Source organism: Canis lupus, chromosome 5 (genome assembly GCF_011100685.1).
Source record: "Canis lupus familiaris isolate Mischka breed German Shepherd chromosome 5, alternate assembly UU_Cfam_GSD_1.0, whole genome shotgun sequence".
Classification (NCBI taxonomy): Eukaryota; Metazoa; Chordata; class Mammalia; order Carnivora; family Canidae; genus Canis; species Canis lupus.
Window position 1 is genome coordinate 71817376 of NC_049226.1, and position 22590 is coordinate 71839965.

Here is a 22590-nt window from a genome sequence, read left to right on the forward strand (position 1 = left end):
GATCAGGATTTTGACCACTGCAGTGGAGCAGCTAAGGAGATCTGTGCCTCTGAGGAGCTTGTGGCTACTAAAATTAATTTTTGTTTTGCCAGTATATCTAGAAATTTCTGTTTATCAGGGTTTTGACTCCATCAGGCTTCTTTCCTGAGTGAACAGGCTGAATATTTAAAGCAGACTCATTTTTTTAAACAAAAATTGTTAGCTGTTTACAATCATAGCTGGTTATGGTCTTTATTTTAATGTATATGTTATTGCATTCTATTGATGAGGAAGTATTAAAATACAAGGGCTGTATTGTTTTTACTTTAGTATGCTAGCAGTTGTTTTATTCCTTTAGTCCAGTGACAATGATAAAAATTTTGTTCTAAAGATCCCTGGGTGGTTCAGCAGTTTAATGCCTGCCATCGGCCCAGGACATGATCCTGGAGTCCTGGGATTGAGTCCTGCATCAGGCTCCCTGCATGGAGCCTGCTTCGCCCTCTGCCTATGTCTCTGCCTCTCTCCCTCTCTCTGTCTCTCATGAATGAATAAATAAAATCTTAAAAAAAAATAAAGACAGATACAATCTACCATCTACATTTACAAGATGAGTTTAAAGCTAAGCCACATGAAGGGAGAAAGAGAATCAAATATTTATTGAATGCATACTTTGTATTAGCCATTATACTATATGCTTTACATGCATTATAACATTTAACTTTTAATACACGAATTACTATTTTCCAAGTGGGAAAATTGAGGCTCATACTCTTTCCATTATGCAAATAAAGGCTATTGCACACACTTGATGTCTATTCCTATGAAGCTTTCGATGTTGGGGCACTCACTATCTGACCTTTGTGAAAAAGTCTAGTGGTAATTTATATATATTAGCATATATTTTAGGTGAGTTATAGTCAGTGGGTTTCAACAAAAGCATGCACCTGTATAATTGTCATCCCAATTGAGATGTAAAACATTAACAGCACTGCAGAAAGTTCCCTCGTGCCCTTTCTAGCTAATGCTCATCACCAACAGGCAACACTCTTCTGATTTCTTCATCTTAGGTTAGTTTTTCTCTTGTTCTCGGACTTCCTATTAATGCAGCTTTATGGCATACATTCTTGAACTTATGGCTTCTTTCATTCAGTGTATTGTTTTTTAGTCTTCCAGGTTGGCCTGTATATAAATAATTCATTTCTTTTTATTGCTGAGAGCATCACATTGCATGGATATACTGCCATTTTATTAATTCATCTGCTAATGGATATTTGTATTTTTTTCCAGTTATGGGCAATTATGGATAAAGTTGCTATGAGCATTGTTTTGCAGGTCTTTGTACAAATGTTTGTTTTCATTTCTCTTGGGTAAATAGCTAGGATTGGGATTTCTTGGTCACAGGTAGGTGTATGTTTAACATAAGGAACTGCCAAACTGTTAACCAAAGTGGTTGTTCCATTTTATGTTCTCACCAGTGGTATGTGAAAGTTATGGTTGCCTTATAATTGCCAAAATCTGTAGCTGTCAAGCTTTTTAACCTGAGCCATTCTAGTAGTTGTGTTTGTTTTAATTTGTGTTTAGTTTTTATTTTAATTTGTATTTCCCTAATGACTAATGATGCTGGGTACTTTTCCTATGTATTTATTGAGTATTCAAATGTCTTCCTTCATAAGTGTCTACTCAAGTCTTTTGCCAACCTTCTATTTTCTAAAATTGTGCTGGTTATGTGTATTTTATTTATTTGTAAGTGTTTTTTATATATTCTGGATCTAAGTCGGCTATCAGATAAATATTTTGCAAATGTTTTCTTTCAGTCTGTGGTTTATCTTTACATTTCCTCTTCCTCCTCCCCTCCTCCTCCTCCTTCTTTTTTTTGTAAACCTCCATATTGAGGTATTATTGATATATAAATTGTTGCATATATTTTTCAATGGTTTTTCATTTTAAATCTAACTTATTCTTTTCCTCTTTATAATTGTAATTTTCATTGTTCAATCTACTCCAAGGCTATGAAGGTACTTCCCTGTGTCATCTCCTAGTAGTTTTGTAGTTTGGTTTTTACAGTTAGGTCTGTAGGTCATCTTAAATTGATATTTATATTTGGATTGAAGTAAAGGTTGAGGTTCATTTTTTACCGTATGGACATTACATTGTTTTAGCTCCATTTGTTGAAAGGCCTCCTTTCTCCCTTGAATTGCTTTGGTAACTTTATAAAAAAAAATCCTACTACCATGTATAGGTCTATGTCTGGACTTTCTTCATTGATCTATTTGTGCATTTTGTATCAGTACTGCACAGATCTATGTCCTTTGCATTTCCATGTAAATTTCAGAATTAGGTTGTAAGTTTCTAAAAAACAAAACAAAACAAAACAAAACCCACCTTCTGGGATTTTGATTAGTGCTATGTTAGATTTATACCCCAAAGATACAGATGTAGTGAAACACCGGGACACCTGCACCCCTAGTGTTTATAGCAGCAACGTCCACAATAGTCAAACTGTGGAAGGAGCCAAGATGTCCTTCGGCAGATGAATGGAAAAAGAAGATGTAGTATATATACACAATGGAATATTACCCAGCTATTAGAAAGGATGAATACCCACCATTTGCTTCGACGTGGATAAGGACAATCATCATATGGTTTCATTCATACGGGGAATATAAGAAATAGTGAAAGTGATTATAAGGGAAAGAAGGGAAAATGGGAAAAATTAGAGTGGGAGACAAACCATGAGAGACTCCTAACTCTGGAAAACGAACAAAGGGTTGTGGAAGGGGAGGTGGGTAAGGGGATGGAGTAATAGGGTGACAGGCACTGAGGAGGGCAGTTGATGGGACGGGCCCTGGGTGTTATACTATATGTTGGCAAATTGAACTTCAATTAAAAAAAAAGAAAAATACAGGTCAGTTTGGAAGAGAATTGGTATCTCAAAGTACTGAATCTTCAAATACATGAGCATCATCTATCACCATTTATTAGGGAGTTTCTTAGTTTCTTTAGGAGTTTTATAGTTTTTAAGGATGAGAGTCTTCATGAGTCTTGCATGTTGTCTCTATTTCATCTGTGTTGTAAATTTACACTTAAGTATTTTTTTTGCTGTTGTAAATGGTATACTTTTAGAATTTTATTTTGTAATTGTTCATTTCTAGTACATTGGAATGGACTTTTGTACATTTACTAGTTCTAAAACTTAAGAACTAGATTACTTAAGATTTTCTATATATAATTATTGTAATCTGAAAGTAAAGACATTTTTACTTCTTTCTTTCATTTTGTATACCTTTTATTATTCCTACATTATTGCTCTGTCTAGGATTTCCCATTAAATAGAAGAAGTGAGAGCAGAAATCCTTTCCTAGTCCTCTCCTAGGGGAAAATGCCACTTTTCACTATTACATGTGATGCCATTTGTAAGTTTTATTTTTTTGATAGATGCTTTTTAATCAAGTTGAAGGATTGATTTTTCTTTGTTCCCAGTTACTGAGTTTTGTTTTTTAAAATTGTGAATGGTGGCAGCCCAGGTGGCTCAGCGGTTTAGTGCCACCTTCAGCCCAGGGCCTGATCCTGGAGACCTGGGATCTAGTCTCACGTCAGGCTCCCTGCATGGAGCCTGCTTCTCCCTCTGCCTGTGTCTCTGCCTCTCTCTCTCTCTCTCTCTCTCTCTGTCTCTCACGAATAAATAAATAAAATCTTTAAAAAATAAAATAAAATAAAATAAAATAAAATAAAATAGTGAATGGGTGTTGAACTTTGTCACATTCTTTTTTGAATCTATTGTGTTAAGTCACCATAGCATGAATTTTCCTTTATACTGATGGTATGGTCAGTTACATTCATTGACTTTCTTTTCTCCTTTTTTAAATTTTATTTATTTATTCATAAGGGACACAGATTGAGAGAGAGGCAGAGACACAGGCAGAGGGAGAAGCAGGCTCCATGCAGGGAGCCCGACGCGGGACTCAATTCCCGGTCTCCAGCACCACACCCTGGGCTAAAGGCGGCGCTAAACCGCTGAGCCACCAGGCCTGCTCTCATTGACTTTCTAATATTAAACCAATCTTACATATTTATGATAGAGACTATTTGATCATAATATATTACCTTTTAATAGGGTACTTAGGATTTGTTTTGTAAATATTTTGACTAGGGTTTTTCTGTCTTGTTAAAAAGGGACATTGGCCTGAAATTTTCTTTCTTTTTCCTTTTTGCCTTTTTCTGGTTTTTGTGTCAGGATTATATTGGCCTCATAAAATGAGTTGGGAAGTATCTCCCCTCCTGTATTTCCTGAAAGAGTTTATGTAAGACTGGTTCATTATTGAATTCATGAAGGCCTGAAATTTTCTTTGTGGAAATGTTTTTAATTATGAATTCATTTTTTCAACAGATACAGCACTACTCAGGTGTTCTGTTACTTTCTGTGAAGTTCCAGTAATTTGTGTCTTTCAAGGAATTCATCCACTTCATCTATGTTGTTAAATATATCCTATATGTTTGTTCATAATAGTCCCTTACTATCATTATAATGTCTGTAGATATATCTTCTTTTTCATTATTGATATTGGTAATTTATAGTTATCTTTTTTTGATCAGATTTGCTAGTAATGCTCAATTTTATTGGTCTTTTAGAAGACTTAGCTTTTTCCTTTGTTGATTTTTCATTATTGATTTTTATTTTACTGATTGCCTGTCTTTATTATTTCTTCCTTTTAGTTACCTTATTTAAATTTGCTCTTCTTTTCTACTGTCTTTCTAGCAATGGGTCATTGATTTTAGACCACTTTATTTTTTTAATATAAGCTTTTAAAGCTATAAATTTCCCTCTAAACACTGCTTTAGGTACAACATGCACATTTTGATACATTGTGTTTTTCATTATCATTCAGGTAGAAATATTTTCTCATTTCCCTAATATCTTTCTTTCTTTGAAGTATGGATTATTTAGAAGCATGTTGTATATTTTAAAAAATATTTAGATATTTTATAGACATTATTTCTTGTTTAATTTCTTTTAAAATTATTTTACATTATCTTCTATCAGTGTTTTATAAGCTCATAATCTTTTTTAAAAAAATATTTATTTATTTATTTTAGAGAGAGAGTGTATGGAGGGGGAAGGGGAGAGGGAGAGAGAGAATCTCAAGCAGACTCCCTGCTGAGCATAGAGCCTGACATTGGGTTTGATCTCTCTACCTGAGCCAGTCATGACCTGAGCTTAAATCAAGAGTCAGACCCTTAACTGACTGAGCCACCCAGGCACCTCTAAGCTCATAATCTCTTACTCCTTTTCACCATTTAACTCCTTACAATTAATTAATTAGTAAATAATGCTGCACTAAACATGTTTGTGTGTGTACATGTGTATTCTTGTCCTCCTTGTTTGCTTAAAGACGTATTACCAGGAGTGAAATTACAGATTTAGAGTATGCAGTTTTTTTTAAAAATCTTTTTTTCCCAAGCATTCTTTCATGTATCTGCTACTCTTGCCTCATCTTACTGATCTGGATTCAATTTTTTTTTGAAGTCATAGAATCAACTACAAACAATAGTACTGCTATTTCCCTGGAGTTTTCCTACAGAGATTACTGTCTGCATGGAATACAAAGTCAATAGGGCCGACTGAAGTTGTATAATATGGCTCTTCTGTTTTATAAACCTCCTAGATTCCATGAGAGGTAAATAGTCTTTCCTATTTTCTGTCTCCAAATACAGTTTCATTTTCAAACTTTAGGGCTGTAGGAGTAATAATCACTCAGAAATTCTGGTCACATCCTAGTGGCTATCTTCCTTTTTTTTTTTTTTTTTAGGAAGCATTTTTTTTTTTTTTTTTAAATTTCTGACCCCCATAGAAGAGCCTTGGAAATCATTTTCTTGACACACTTAATTCTTGCTATCTACCTAGGATTTTGGAGCGATCAAGGGTCTCACAGCAGGCTCAAGAGCTGTATAACATTTCCTTTCTAAGCACCTTGCTTAGAATGATAAACCTACCACAGTCCTGAAATCAGGCCATAAGGTTGCTTTAGTATATCTTCTTCATGGTTTAGTGAAATCCATAGATTGAGAACACATAGCCTTCCCCAAGTTCTAATCTGTTTCTGATAGAGTCAGTACATTCATAGTAAACGTATCAATTCACTTCTATTCTAGGGTTAATTATTAGTCTATGGGGCAGATGTACATTGTATATTGGGATATATAATAATGACAGATAAGTCTCTAAAATGTATGCTTAGGGGGCATCAGGGAGGCTCAGTTGGTTAAGTGTCCACCTTCAATTCAGGTCGTGATCCCAGAATCCTGGGATCAAGCCCTGTGTCAGGCTCCCTGCTCATCAGGGAGCCTATTTCTCCCTCTCCCCACCCCTCTTTTGCTCTCTCTCACTATCCGTCTCTCTCAAATAAATAAATCTTAAAAAAATAAACTGTATGCTTAGTTTACATGGGCTTCTTCTTGTGTAAACAATAATTCATACATGGTAAATAGGCTCCATATTCAGGTAAGCACTTAGCCTTTGAGTACATGTGACTCATATGTACTAGTTTGTCTTGTTGAATCTCTGCTGTTTCTGCTGGATACAGCTGAATCTGCTGCCACTAAGAGCAGACCAGATTCAAAATGAGGAGAATTAAACTTTTTCTCTCACTAGGAGGAGTTAGCAAATACTGCCATGTTTAATTTTTCATAAAATGGAAAAAAAAAAAAAAAAGGAAGCCTGGGTGGCTCAGCGGTTGGGCGCCTGCCTTCAGCTCAGGTTGTGATCCCAGGGTTAGGGATAGAGTCCTACATCGGGCTCCCTGTGAGGAGCCTGCTTTCTCTCTGCCTGTGTCTCTTCCTCTCTCTCTCAGTCTGTGTCTCTCATGAATAAATACATCTTTTTAAAAAAAATGAGAAAAAAAAAAAGAAAAGCTATAGTATTAGTCTGGGATTAGTCAGGAAAACAGAACCACCACATATATTATGGGAAAAAGAAGTATACTATATGAACCTGGCTTCCATGAATGTGGGAGAAGTCAAGTTTTGATGGTTTGGAAGCCAGAACATCAGAGTCACAGTCACTAATGACCGAGGCTTTACACAATGGGGCAGTGGGGCAGCCCCTGGGGATGAGGAGCCACTGCATAAAGCACCATCCTACACAATGGGAGCTCACAGAGAGGTCTGTAAAGCTGCCACATCTGGTTGCCAGAGTATTCTTAAAACAATGGCATCTACTTCTCTGCCACCTTCCAAATATCATGCAAATTACTGTCATTGGCAGAGTCTCATGTGAATCCATAGGGGGAAGGAGATTATAGAAATGGACTTCCCAGCCTTGTAAAAGGAATGATGGAAAGGTCAACCTAATGAGTTCCAGAACAGAGACTCTCTTCCTTTGTGCTCTCATAACATCTAATACATGGTTAGCACCATGCAGGCATTCTATAAGTACTGCCCTTCTTTCCATTTCCACAAGATCCCTTTTGAGACTTGTACTCTACTATAATAGGAAACTAGGAAATCAGCCACAATGACCTACCTAAATCCTCAGTGCACCCCTAAGAGATGGAGTCTGTGTGTGATCTGACGTGCTGGAACAGTGCTTCTACCGTACATGTGATCCCTCTCTGGAGCCTGGAATTGCTGTAGTCATGTTGCCTCTCTTTCCAGAAAGAGCGATTTAGTTGGCTTAACATATATCTGTTTAGAATGTAGATACCCTGGAAACAGTGAAATCGTCTATGATGTTAGTCAAAGAGATGTCTCATTGACATTGCTTGCTGACATAAAAGGACTGTCATGAAAAGAGTTAGTGTTAGAAGGGCATAATGAATCTGAAGAATGGTCACTGGGTATTTTGTCAAAGGGTCACTATTTTTGTAAAAGGTCCTCAGACAAGAAGAAGCATCAGATGAATAGGGCCATCAGATTTGAGGTTCATCAGCAGCTAAAGGTTGGTACACAAGCACCTGGGCTCCAGGAAGACAGGAAGAAAGAAAGTGAATATGTCCCTGATGAATGACATTCTGCTTGAAAGTTTGTCTCAGGTTATTCATTCATATTTAAACAGAGTCTACAAACTTAGAAGGAACATCAACTCTTAGATCTGGTATCTTGAACTGAACTAAGGTGGTAGACAAACTGCTAAGTGGCATGAATTCTTTGGCGATCTGCTCACAGATTACAGAATTTGGGTAGAGGGAATCTAGTGTAGGGCTTGGGTGCTTTAGGCTTTTCCTGGTTAGGAAAGCTGCCTACCACCCAAGTGCCCCATTGCAAGGGAGGGTAGGCTGGCAGACACTCTTCCTATCTCTTCTTTCAGGATGATCTGAGAGGCTGAGAGTGGCCTTGCAAAGCTGCAACCAAACAGTTACGATGCCTTACTTAGCAGCTTGGAGCAGCCTATTGTGTGAAGGACAGCTACTGGGGAACCCTTTTCCTCTCTGTAAGGTTGTCATCCGACAGCCTCACTTAGTTGTCTCTCAGTTGTTTTAATCAAACCTTTCATTGTTAGTTGATTTAACATTTTCAAGTCTTGCCCTGTATATACATTCAAATTCTACTTTACTTACTTGTACCTATCTAAACAACTAACACCAAGTTCTTGTGTTTTTAGCACATAAGGAAACTTGACGATTAACACAAAGAGTGAGAAGAGAATTTTGCATGCATTTTCTTTCTGCTTTCAGGATTGGTGTCATCTCCACTTTGTTGACTTCCTGTTTCCTAGCATGGAGACATCATCATCATCATCAAAATGATCTCAATGATCATTATCACCCCATGATGGCTGATGGCTATTGAGGACTTACTCAGTGCCCAGGGGCCTTGTAAGTGCTTAGTATGTAATATTGAATTTAGTTCTTAAAAGATCCCTAAGGGTTTACAATTATTGTAACAGGGTAACACCCTGTTACTTGCCCAGGGTCACACCTTAGATGCAAATCCTTGGTTGGAATTCAGTGGGGAAGACTGAGTAGGTCTTGTTTTACTCTTGGTGTATTATGTGACATCTGAAGTTGGTAAACTCAGAAACTAAATGATCTCAGCAACTGTGGGAAAGAGATAAGTTACAAATTCCTTATATTTCTGCTATTTTTTAATCCATAGGTACTAACCTTGTTCTTTTGACTCATTTCATATTTTGATCCTTAAAATACACCAAATTACTCTTTATTATTAATCCTTACAGTATTCTTTAAAAATTTATTTATTTATTTATTCATGAGAGAGAGAGAGAGAGATAGGCAGAGGGAGATGCAGGCTCCCTGTGGGGATCCTGATGCAGAACTCGATCCCAAGACCCCAGGATCACTACCTGAGCCAAAGGCAGACATTCAACCACTGAGCCACCCAGGTACCCCTTTACAGTATTCCTTTGATTTTATTCTAACTTTATTTTCAAAAACATAGGTGCTTCTATGCATGCTTCTGTGTATGTATGCTTCTAAGGGTGATACTATAAATTATTTATTAAATTCTAGTTCACCTTCACACCCAACTCTAAGATCTTCAATAGAAACTTGATTTTCAGGGGCTTTCAGAATAGCATGAGCTACATTAGAAACATGTTTCACAGATCTATGACTCCCTTACATGATGGGATTTTGGACTAAAAGGGCAGGTTGGGAATGAAGAAAGAAAAGAGAGGTATAATAGACAGTAGAGCTACAGAAGAAAACTTTACTAAACAGCCTTGATACAAAGAGAAAGAAAAGCCAAATATAAGTATTCTTTGGTTTTCTTTGGGGCCCCTATGTCAGAAAATGGGGAGAGGCTCAGACTTGAGCTGAAGATAGTGATGGAGTCTGGAATACTAAAGAGGGGGCTAAGGTTATATGGTTAATTTGTGTCTTGAGATATATGTTCTGGGGAATGTGAAGAGAGGCTGGCTAGGTTAATAAATGTCCCATTTAAATCATCGATAGCACCTCAGTGGGGCCAAGGTCAGGGGACTGAAACAAGATAAAGCCTTTCTTTGCCTCTCTCAACCACGTCTCTTCTCCATTCCAGAAAACCATCTTACAGTCCTTGCATGTCCTGCTCTGTATTTGTGGTTAAAGAAATACAAAAATGCAGGGCCAGCTAGTTTAGAAGGTTTAGAGACAGCTTATCTCATTGAGATACGGTGTTGACGTTTCCAACCATTAACATGTTCACATTTGCATACATTGTGGACCGCTTTTTCCTATGATTTTTACCCTTTTAGTGGCCTAGTTTTGGATTGTCTACTTATAGGAATAGTTTGTAGCTTGGTTAGTTATACTGTGCTATTGACTGACTGTCTATGTCCCCTCAAAATTCACAACCCTAAGCCCTGATGTGATGGTACTTGGAGATGGAAGGGGAACCCTCATAATGGGATTAGTGCCCTGATAGAAAGGGACACTTTCTCCTCTTTTGCACTCTCTCATGTGAAGATACAATCAGAAGACAGGCATCTGCAAACTATAAAGTAGACCCTCAAACAACAGGCTGGCATTTTGATCTTGGATGGCCCCACCTCCAGAACTGTGAAAAATAAATATCTGTTATCTAAGCCACCCCATTAGTGGTAATTCATTATGGCAACTCAAACTGACTGAGATACATCATTATGGTTGAAAGTTTTGAAATCTTTACAGGAAAAGAAAGCTTTAATTAAGTCAGTTGAGAAGAGCATAGCATCAGGGAAGTAGTATAGACCTTGAGGTCATACAGGGTTGGGATTGTATCCTTCCCAGTTCCCATAGAGGAAATAGGTGACTTTAGACAAATTGCTTAATTTCTTTGAATATGAATTTCTTAATCAGAAACTCTGGGGATATTGCTCCTGAAAGATTCAGGCCTATAAAATATGTGAATTTCTTAATTCTGAGTTGGTATGTGATAGACCTCAATAAGAAGTAGCTATTCTTCATACCTATGAGAACGACCAGCAGATTTTGTTGGACAACACCATGTGCTGGGGAGGGTGTGGAGAAGCCTGGTGGGAGTGTAATTTGGCACAGCCACTTTGGAAACCTGTTTGGCACTATCCATTAAAGCTAAACATCTGCAGACCCCATAACCAGTAATTCCATCCCGGGTGTATACCCCACAGAAGTGCATACATATGTGGCCCAAAGGACATGTACAGGAATGATCACAGAAACAATATTCACATTTGTCAAAACCCCCAAACCACTCAAATGTCTGTCAAGAGTCGATCCAGCAATGAAAAAAATCAATTATAGCTGAATGTAGCAATTTGGATGAATCTCACAAAGGTAACAGTAAGTGATAGAAGCCAGATGTAAAAGAATACATATGGTGTGATACCATTTGTGTGAAGTTCAAAAGCAAGCAAGCAGAGTCCATGTGTTAGAAGTGAGGAGGAAGTGGCTGATGGCTAAGGGGTGACAAGAAGTCCCAGGAGGCTGGTCACATTCTACATGTTGTTGATCATTTCTTGATCTGATAACAAGAGTGCAGGCACTTTATAAAAATTCTTTGAGACACATTTGTGACTTGTGTCCTTTTCTGTGTATTTTTGTAGTTAATAAAAATTTCATTCCTCTTTATCATTATTAGCAGTCTTTAGAGGTGTTTGCTTTTTCTCTTATTTTTGTGTCCCCTGCTCCAGCCGGAGCCTCGTGCTGTGAAGGCAAATCCCAATGCTCCAGACTCCCTCTGTTGTCAGCTTTTTGCCCACCCCCCTGAGTAATCTCAGAGACAGCACTGTAAAATCAGACTTGACTCCCCTGTACACCAAACTCTTCCTTCGGCAGGGAGGAGACAGCAGCCCTGCCCCTCAGGCGCGCTGCTCTGCCAGCCCCTCAGAGTTCTTGGTTGATTAAACTCTACATCTTGCAGAGCTTGCAAAGTCCAGGATGTTGTTTAGATGTAAGCCAGTGGAGGGAGGCCCTGGTGGAAATGCTCCTAATCAGAAGCGAAGAATACAAGAGGTTGTTCACTGCGTGCTTGGACACAAGTTTATCTGTAGGTCCTTGTAGAAACTAAACTGATGGCTAGAGAGAGATCCTGTTTTTAAGAAGAAGATTGGTTAGCTTTAGAGAAAAAGAAAAGAAAGCCATCTGAAACACTAAGCAAAGTTGGTAGAAATTTCTATGACCTCAATCTCTTCCATTCCCTCAGGGACCCATGTCTTCTATGCGAAAATGTTTGGGCACCTAGTATGTATCTGACTTGGTATGATGCTTATACAAATGTCATCTCAAATAGCATTAGTCCATCTAGATAGCATCGGTCTATACTCCAGATGGGTAAACTGAGTCTCAGGGAGCTTAAGTAAGTTGGACATACAACTCTACTTTTTAAAGATTTTATTTATTTATTCATGAGAGACACACAGAGAGAGGGAGAGACACAGGCAGAGAGAAAAGCGGGCTCCCTGTGGGGAGCCTGATGCAGGACTCAGTCCCGGGATCCCAGGATCACATCCTGAGTGGGAGGATCACACCCTGAGCTCTACCACTGAGCCACCCAGGAGTCCCTGGACATACAATTATTAAAGTAATTCAGGAATAGCTGATTTTTAGATATACCTGTTTGATGGCTATAGTTGACAATCACCAAGAAAATGAGTACAATGAATTTCATACTCAAAGAATTGATGAAACTGATGCTAGGATCATCTCTGCAGAAAGTCAGGGTTAAATCTAGTGGTGATGAAGAGATCTCAGCAAGCAAAAGTTGAATAAGCCAAGAGGAGGCCTCAATGACATCTACATCATTACTTCTCTTAATTTCTGGAAGTTTCATTGTTTGTCATACTCTGATTTCAGGATACAGGTGCTTGTCCTGGGTTCCTGGCCAGGTTGCAGGCTTCCTAGGGTAAGCACATATTCTTACATGGTGTCTAGGCCAGGACTGCACGTGATGATCCCCTCACACCCTGCCATGAGCGTTTGGCAATCAGATTTGGTCATTACCACATCTCAGTGGCCATAAGAAAATGTCATGTATTTGGTCCTTGGTCATTCTCTGTGACCTCTAATATGCCCAGTAATTGTAACCCTTTGGGACATGGTGGGTTTTCTTTTGTCAGACTAGTGGGTAACTGACATTGCCACTCTGTCCATTCATTGTCACAGTCACTGCTCATCAGCTAACTCATTCCTTGAAAGTCTATTGATTAAAGATAAACCACAACAGTGGCCCAAGTGCCTGACTGAGTTGCAGTGCCTCATTTTAGGGCTCCCTGCCAACTCCTTGGGCAGTTCTACTTGCCCAATTAAATACATTGCATCATACTGACTACATTTGCAAAGGCTCCTCTCTCTATTCACCTGTTATTGAGCATTAAAGGCAAACTCAATTTTATGCAGATAAATAGAGTTTAGTGGTAATGTGCCATATGACCTTTGAAGTGACAAGATGACACTAATTTTTAGGGATTCTACGTTCTCAGGCTGTCACTGTTGAGCATGTAACTTGATGAGAAGTGGAGGTCTCTGCATTTTGAGGACGTACTTACAGTTTAACATGCTGTTTCAAATGTAAGGAGGCCCTCTCTTTAATTTTTTTTCACCAGCTTGACAGTTTTTCAAACATATTCACTGTCAGCCCTAACAACCTGTCAACAAATGCCATTATGTGAAAATTGCCAAGATTCACTTGAGGACTGTGAAAAGTGACAGACATGCCACACGGATAAGTTTCTCAAAAACCCAGGGCTGAAACTTTTGAAAGACACTCTGGCCCTTCCAAGGGAAAAATGAACAGTCAGATCTCCAGGAAAAAAAACCCATACACTTGTCATATCAGATATCTGTTTCTTTCCAGGGCAAATTGAGGTGTATGTGAAAGAATAAAACATACAGAGGACAATAGCGGCAGAAAGCCGAGGCTGGGCTGTGTCTCCACTGTTCTCTATAAATCCAAGAAAGGAATGGAAAACCATTTTTTTTCCTTCCCACTGGAGAATTTAAGGGGAGGTTTCCTTCATTTTTTAGGGGGACTGTTTCTGGGGATAGAAGTGGAGAAGAAAGAGTGGCTTAGAGAAAGCAAAGTGGAGCCAACCACAAACCTCAGAAAAATGACAACTTGTCCTAATATTGGTATCGGACATGTCTGGCAGAAAAGTATGGTGTGAGGAGAATATGGTGGTGTAGTACAAAGAGCCTTGGATTTGAAATTAGGGGACTTGTAGTTGAATCCCAACTCTACTATTTAAGCGTTTTCTGGCCTTGAGCATTTTAATTTAGTTTCTCCTGCCTCAGGTTCCTCATCTGTGCACTGGGAATGATGATACCCACCCCAAAGTGTTGTCATGAGGGGTAAGTGAAATAATGTATGAATGGGACTTTGCTCAAAAAAATAGAATTGAAATCTGAGACTCAAACTGACTTGGCAAGAGAATGTTTCTGACCTGAAGAGTCATAGATCTCATTTTAGATGTTCACCAGGCTCTTCATTTATAACTGAGGTTTCTGTTTACCTGTGTTCAACTCAAGTGAAATGTTTTGTGTTTTGGATGACATGTCAAACCAAAGGCAACCTGCCCATGAACACTGATGGTGAGAGAGGGAATCAGGTAGCACAGAAGGGAAGGAAGCTGGCTTGGACTGCTGATGGTAGGCTCTTCTGTCCAAATGATGTGTGTCCATTCTTTGATTTGTCCACAGGCCTGGGGCTGCTGAGTTTTGTTGTTATTGTTCGGACATTTTTCTCCTTTTTATTTTAAACTCCAGGGCTTACTATCTGCTTCTGTCTTACATCTGCCTCTCCAGAGATGAGGAATTCTTCCCTAATGAAGAATTCGTGTAGGAGACCATCAAAGGGACCAAGATGACAAAATCCCAAGTCCTTTATAAAGAGAGGGAGGGTTGGACTTCAAGTTTTGAGTGCTTTTTCCTAAGAAAGCTTAAAAAGGAGATATTTAAATGAATTAGGCAAGGATTTTTAGGGATCCAGACTAAAAGGTAGAGTCTGAGGTCTGTGGGCATTTCAATGCTCAGTGTACCTATGTGTTTTCCCCCACGTTCCCCTTCTATGCTTTCAAAACCACCTTCCTATTTTTAGATATTTCTGGGAGCCCTTTGTAGTTTTAGAGTAGCTTATATTTTCCTGTTATGATTGGGATATCTTCAAAAAGACTTGAAAGTTATTTCCTTTCCTGTGTTTGCTATTTGGACCTTATGTGTTGACACTGTACTAGTGGTTCAGAGGAACATGCTTGATGCTACTCAGGAAGCATTGATCCATTCAGGGGTCTCAAATGCTGATTGGTTGGCAGTTGTTAAGGGCCCTCAATATCCCATATGAAAGTCCAAAGGACAAATACCCTCTGAATGGACTGGGTGTAAAATCCACATTTGCAGGTTTGTGACCTTCTTCTTATGATCTGCACTACTTGTGATTGAATGTGGAAATGGTGGTAATGGTGCAGGGACAAAAAAGAGAAGGGCTGGGAAGATATGAGTATGTGGTCACAGATTTGCCCTTGTAAAGGTTTGTAAAAACCTTGACCCATGTTTATCAGATATGACACATGATGTCCTATTTAATACAGCTCACTCTCTCTGAGCCTCAGTTTCTGCCAACTGTAAAGTAGGGATAATGTGTGTGTTTCAGAGCCCTCAGGGGAATGAACTGACCTGGGGTGTAAGAAAACAAAGTAATCACTCTGTGACTACGTATGGATCTGATTTAGGGGTAGCCATGGTGGTCTTAGCAATTTGTGATGATAATGCTCTTGGAAGCCATTTGACTGGAGAAAAAGGTTAGTATCTAAGACATTCTCTCTTCTGTTAAAGTCATAAAGTTGCTATTAGTTCTGATGGTGATGATAATGAGGATAGTAATGATAGCTCTAGCTTATTTAGTATTTCCTTTGTGCTGTGTATTCTGCATGTGTAATATCGTTTAGCCTCCCATGTAATCTATCATAAAGAGCTTAGATATATATACCTCTGTTATGCCCTTTCTAATGATGAATAAACTAAGATCCAATTGAGGTTAATACTTTTTTCTCAAGATTTCACAGCTACTAAGTGAAAGAGCTAGTCTGAGACCGAGGCTAGAAACTAGTTCTCAGAGGTAGGTGATTTTCACAAAGTCTAGTACTCAGATTCCTAGAGTCCTTTATGTAGCTGTGGAGTTTTTCCAATTTAAATTTCCCCTGTTCTTCTCTTTGCCATTGTGCCCTTGGGAGCAGAGCCTTCACCTTGATTTTTGGCAGTAACTTCCATTAACTCTAATGGGTGTCTAGCACATCTCCCCCAGCATGTTGAGATGAGATTATTTCCCATCCAATTGTTTTAATGTTGTGGGTGTTGAGTGAGTCTACAAACATTTAACCTTTGGTTTCATTATAAGGCTCAGAGCAGACAGGGTGTGAGGAGAAGATAAACCAGGACACAGATACCAAGAGAAGATGTATTGGAGATGGCTTTATGAGAACACAGTGTATGGAATAATAGAAAAATAATCACAAATGCATTTGAGAAGTGGATGCATCTTTCTTTTTAAACTTTGAACGTTAGATGAATATTGCCAGAATGCAGAATGGAAGATGCTAGAAGAAAAGCAGTGGAGGAAAAAAAAAAGAAAGAAATAAAAGCAGTGGGTGTTGTATAAAATTGCAATAGGAAAGGCCTGTTTATTTTTTTATTATTTAAAAAACGTAATAATATTCCAGAATTTTAGAGTATATCAGGATTTCGTATACACAGTTCTTTTATTTATTTTCTGGCCCTCATGATAATCTTATGTGGTTGAAAGTTCAAGGGTATGGCCTTTGGATGCCTTTGCTTTAAAAAGTTTCACTATTACCACTTACAGGTTTGTGATCTATAGAAAGGTTCTTAATCCTTCTGATAAGAATGACACATTCATACCTCATGAGGTTATCATAGGATTTATGTATATATGTATAATATAATTTAAATATAGATGTAAATATATTAAATATACACATAAAAATTCTATGTGAGAATAGTCATGTGAATATACGATAGCATCTATATCTGTATTTATCTTTCTCTGTCTCTGTACATCTCCATATCCTATATGGGGCTTGACACTAAAAGGTGCTCATTAGATGCTATTATTATAGAAGTATTATTCCTTTTATTCCATATTCTCCATTTAATAGATGAGTAAGCAAAGGCTCAGAAAGGAAACCTGAGCCACCCATGATTATAGAGCCCATTCATGGCAGGGCAAGAACATGAAGATAGGTCTCTGGATTCCCTCTGTCCATTTTTATTGTTTATACAAGTGAAATACATAGTTTGGGAAATGCGATTTTCTAAAAACACACTAAAGTCTCTAGAAAGATGGTCCCAAACCACACTCAACTGGATAAAGCTATTTCTAAGAACATTTCCATAATAGCCCCATAAGGCATGCCTCTCTCCCAGTCTCCTGGCTTATAGTGAAAGCTGCTCTCCCCTCATGCCTGTTCTACCCCGACTGAGAATTGTGCTCCTGAGGCGCCTCAGAGTCCTCAAGCCAGGATGACTGGCTTTCTGAGCTCCTTCCTTCCTTCCTTCCTTCCTTCCTTCCTTCCTTCCTTCCTTCCTTCCTTCCTTTCATCAAGAGGGAGAGAGAGAGGTAGAGGGAGGGGCAGAGACAGGAGTGAGAAGAGCAAGAATCTCAAGCAGGCTCCATGCTGGGCATGATGTGGGGCTCGATCTCACAACCCTGAGATCACGACCTGAGTGGAAACCAAGAGTCAGACACTTAACTGACTGAGCCACCCAGACACCCCAGCAACCTTAGTTTCTTAACTCTTTTGTTTAACTAGATGCTTTTTGTAATACCTTTATCTCTCTCCAGGGTCCCAGAATGGGTCCCCAAGTAACTGCAAGTTGCCATAGGTAGCTGTTCTCTCACCTTCCTTTCCTCAACATTGCTCTCAGACTACATTTATGGTTTTTGGGTGAATCTTGCCCCAGGATGATATGTTTTCTAGGCCTACTCATGCCCTTGGATCTATGGTCAGCATCAAGGGGATGAATCAACTTTGGTCCTAAAGGCTCCTTTAGGCTTTCAAAGAAATGGACCCCTTGTCCAGTGCCCCAGTCACACACCCTGCCAGGTATATCTGATGTTTTCGTAGAGAAGTTTGTTCCTTGTTCTAAGAATCTTCCTCTAATTGTATTTATCAGACTTGCTTCTGCATTAGAATGCAAGATGGCTTTGAGAACAGAAGCTCTCATATATTTATACTGTATATAATCTAATATATGAATATATATTTCTAAAAATATTTAATGTTTTATTGCCACCTTAAAGTTCTCCAAGGGTTTTTAAAATTTTTTAATTTGAATTCAATTTAGTTAACATACAATATATTACTAGTTTCAGAAGTAGACTTTAGGATTTCATCAGTTGCCTACAACACTCAGTGCTCATTCCATCAAGTGGCCTTTTTTTTTTTTTCAAGTGGCCTTTTTAATGCCCATCACCCACTTACCCCATCCTTCACCCACCTTCCCTCCAGCAATCCTCAGTTTGTTTCCTATAGTTAACAGTCTTTTATGCTTTGTCTCCCTCTCTGTTTTTATCTTTATTTTTCCTTCCCTTCCCTTATGTTTATCTGTTTTGTTTCTTAAATTTCACATATGAGTGAAATTATATGGCTTTCACTGTCTTTCTCTGACTGACTTATATCACTTAGCATAATACCCTCTAATTCCATCCAGGTGGTTGCAAGTAGGAAGATTTCATTCACCTTACATCTTCTTTATCCATTTGTTTGTTGATGGACATCTGGGCTCTCTCCATATTTTGACTATTGTGGACATTGCTGCTATAAACATTGGGGTGCATGTGCCCCTTTATCACTTTTTTTTTTATCCTTTGGATAAATACCTAGCAGTAAAATTGTTGGGTCCTAGGGTAGTTCTATTTTTAACTTTTGAGGAACCTCGACACTGTTTTCCAGAATGGCTATACCAGTTTGCATTCCCCTCATCAGTGTAAGAGGAATGGTTCCCCTTTCTTCATATCCTCACCAACATCTGTTGTTTTCTGAGTTGTTAATTTTAGCCATTCTGACCAGTGTGTGGTGGTATCTCATTGTAGTTTTGTTTTGTATTTCCCTGATGCTAAGTGATGTTGAGCATTTTTTTTTTTTCATATGTCTGTTAGCCATTTGTATGCCTTCTTTGGAGAAATGTCTTTTTTTGTCTACTGCCCATTTCTTGATTGGGTTTTTGTGTTTTGGGTATCAAGTTTGATAAGTTCTTTACAGATTTTGGATACTAGTCCTTTATCTAATATGTCATTTGTAAATATCTTCTCCCGTTCTGTAGGTTGCCTTTTAGCTAGGTTGATTATTTCTTTTGCTGTGTACAAGCTTTTTATCCTGGTGAAATCCTAATGGTTAAATTTTGCATTTGTTTCTCTTGCCTTTGGAGTTGTGTCTAGCAAGAAGTTGCTGTGGCCAAGGTCAAAGAGGTTGCTTCCTCTGTTCTCCTTTAGGATATTGATGGATTCCTGTCTCACATTTAGGTCTTTCATCCATTTTGAGTTTATTTTTGTGTATGATGTAAGAAAGTGGTCCAGTTTCAATTTCCTGCATGTGGCTGTCCAATTCCCAACACCATTTATTGAAGGGACTGTCTTTTTTTCCATTGGTTATTCTTTCCTAATTTGTTGAAGATTTGTTGACTGTAGAGTTGAGGGTCCATTTCTGGGTTTTCTATTCGATTCCATTGATCTATGTTTCTGTTTTTGTGCCGGTACCATACTGTCTTGATGATTACAGCTTTGTAATACAGCTTGAAGTCAGGCATTGTGATACCACCAGCTTTGGTTTTCTTTTTCAACATTACTCTGGATACTCAGGATCTTTTAGGTTTTGATAGGTGTCAGTGCTTAGTAAATGTCACTTTTTTGAGTTTAAGAATTTCAAAACTGAGAGTAAAAGGAAGATATTAGGAGAAAGAATGGTCATAAAATCAGCTTTGCTTACATTGGACATATAATATGGAAATCAGAACATACTCATCTTTCTCATTTACTCTAAGTCTGCTTGCTTTAAGAGGGGATTCAGCTCTCTTCCCAGTTTTGGGTAAGTGTGAATGGTCAACCTAATCAGGGGTTCGAGATGGGTATTTGCAGTTTGTGGCTGTATATCAGGCTCACTTTGGAACCCAGAAGCCTGTGGAAAGATCATGGTAATGCTTGTAAGCCCTTCAGAGCTGGTATCTGAGCATGTTATAAAAAGGTTTACATCATGAGTTCTGATGAATGTTATTCATGAGTTCTGATGAGTATTATTAGTGATTTTGTTCAGGGAGGGCAAGTTGCTGAGTAACAATTTAATTTTATGAGACTTAGATTAAACCCTGCTGTATGTGCATATCACTGCCCCTCTTTTCTCAACATAGCAAAGCTCATGATATAAAACATTATGACCCCAAATATTTGGAACTTATTTTCCTGAGACAGAAAGCTGAGATAGATATTTTCTAGTTCTGATGAGCTCAGAAAACATTTGCTATAATGTCAATCTAATCATGCTAATCAAACCAGAAAGTTCTGATTTCAAAGCTTTCCATGTCGTTCTGCTGCTCCTGAGGTAAAGACCATCCTCATTAATGAGGATCGCAGATCCTGATCAGACACCCATGGTTCTGAGGACCTCCTCTGTATATTTCTTCTGCTCCATATTTTTAGGTGTCTGTGTTAAGGGGATCCTGGGGTTGTTTTAATCATACGTGGTAAGATGCACAGACTTGGACTTGACTGTCATGAGGGGGAAGTAAACACTCACAGATCCCTAGAAACAAAAGGTATGCACACATGCACAAAGGCTGTACGGGGAAGACCCAAGCCAGCCTGGAGTCAGAGAGAGTGGGAAGAAAAGGCAAGCAGGAACCTTTGTTGTGGTTACTGAGGGAAGGGATATGTGAGGCAGGGTTAAGAGCCTTAGGATTGGCTCATTTGATTTATTCCAGTGGGCTCTGGGCTATAGGAGTGTCTAGTAGTCTGGCACTTGGCCCTGGGGTGATTCAAGCAGGGGTACAGTGGCCTGAAATGTGGATCAGAGCCTGATCCACCTGTCATGGTGGACTACATTTGTCTACATGGGAAGAAGATGGAACTACTTTAAAAACAAGAATGATCATGTCGAGAACCTAGTGAAAAGATTTACTCAGTAGATATTAGTGAGCACAAATGGCATGGACGATGGTGTGCTAGGCTCTGAAGACTCACTGGGCTACCAATAGCATGAACTTTGCCTCTCAGTGCTTACTGTTTGGTGGAAGGCTAGATTTCCATTCATGGAGAGATCAGAGTGAGGAGAGCAGGATAGCCTGGGATCATGGTATGAGAGTCAGTTCCTCTCTTCCTGGGCCTCTCAGCTAATAGAAAGCAGACTTGAGATCTTGAGTTCCCTAAGAGGGCTATTTTTCTAGAACCTTTTTTTCCCCAGCTACATGCATGGAGAGGAGCATAACCCTTCCTCTTTATGTGTTAAACGGCTCACAAAACAGATGGCAAATCTCTGTCTTGCACAGAGTGGGAGCTGAATAAATGTTGAAAGGAAGAACAGATGGATAAATGGAAAACATTATTGGCTTTGGAATTTGCTCTTTGTGCTATTCTGACTCTCTACCTCTTTATTCTCTTCTTCCAGTTAGTTTATAAGACATAATGTTTGTAAGGTGCCCAGCTCAGTGGAAACCTCAAGTAGATATTCAATGAATGACAGTTTCCCTTCTCCTTTGAGTTTTCTGCTTCCTAGCAGCCTTAATGCTTCCTGTCACCAGGCAAGAAAGTGCTGTCTTTGGGTTGCAGCTTGCCAGACTCACTGGTTACCCTAAAGGGCCTGTGGTATCTACACCACTGTTCTATCAGCATCTCATGTCCAATGTCCATGAACAGCCAAGCCATTCTGGGAAACTGAGGAGTGCTGGAGTGAGTGAAAAGAGATATGAAGGTAAATGTGAAGGAAGTCTAGTCTTTTTCCTTTTTAAATAGGCATCCCAGAACTAGGAACTTCTTTACATGATGACACATGCAGCTATGTTGAAGTATCTTCAGCAAGACATAGCATGTTAAAGAATTGGTCCTTGGGCTGTTTATATTCCTGTGGGCCTCCACCATAATTTAATCATTTAGCTGGGTGTTTATATATTTACCTTTATATGTGGATATCTTCAAGGACAATACCGTTTTGTCTCCTGAGGTTGATTTTCCTCCAGTTCGGATCCAAAGAACATTTGTTTAACAACATCACTTACCAATTATGCTCTCACACATTTTTGGTGATGGTTGTTTTCATTCTTATGGATAAGGAAACAGAAATTCAGAAAGGGTAAATGACTTGCTTGAGGCCACACAGCCAGAATTCAAATCCCAATTTGCTTATTTTAAATTCTGATCTACTTCACTTTTGAGCTTAGTATGGCTACGTATTCTGTCTTGTTGTTGACTTTTATTTGTCCTATTATTGGCTGTGGGTAACTCTCTCAATCAGTCATCAAAAGAACCCCTGCAGTTATTTGGAACCTGTAGTATTTCTGATGCAGAGCAGGACTTGGGGAGAAGAGACACACAGCCATTCCTTTGAGATCTCATCATTCTTTTTTTTTTTTTTTTTAAGACTTTACTTATTTATTCATGAGAGACACACACACAGAGAGAGAGAGAGAGAGAAAGGCACAGACATAGGCAGAAGGAGAAGCA

General features: G+C 38.8%; 1 long non-coding RNA gene across 7 annotated transcripts in view; it reads left to right on the top strand.

Annotated features, from left to right (window-relative positions):
* The window catches only part of LOC102156069, an 801934-nt gene that overhangs the window by 77242 nt on the left and 702102 nt on the right, over positions 1-22590 (top strand). For 3 of the 7 annotated variants that reach the window (XR_005360052.1, XR_005360049.1, XR_005360053.1), the window contains one exon: positions 8649-8789. The exons of the other annotated variants lie outside the window; for them this stretch is intronic. This is a non-coding gene — a long non-coding RNA (uncharacterized LOC102156069). The remainder of the gene's footprint in view (positions 1-8648; positions 8790-22590) is intronic. 7 annotated transcript variants of the gene reach the window in all.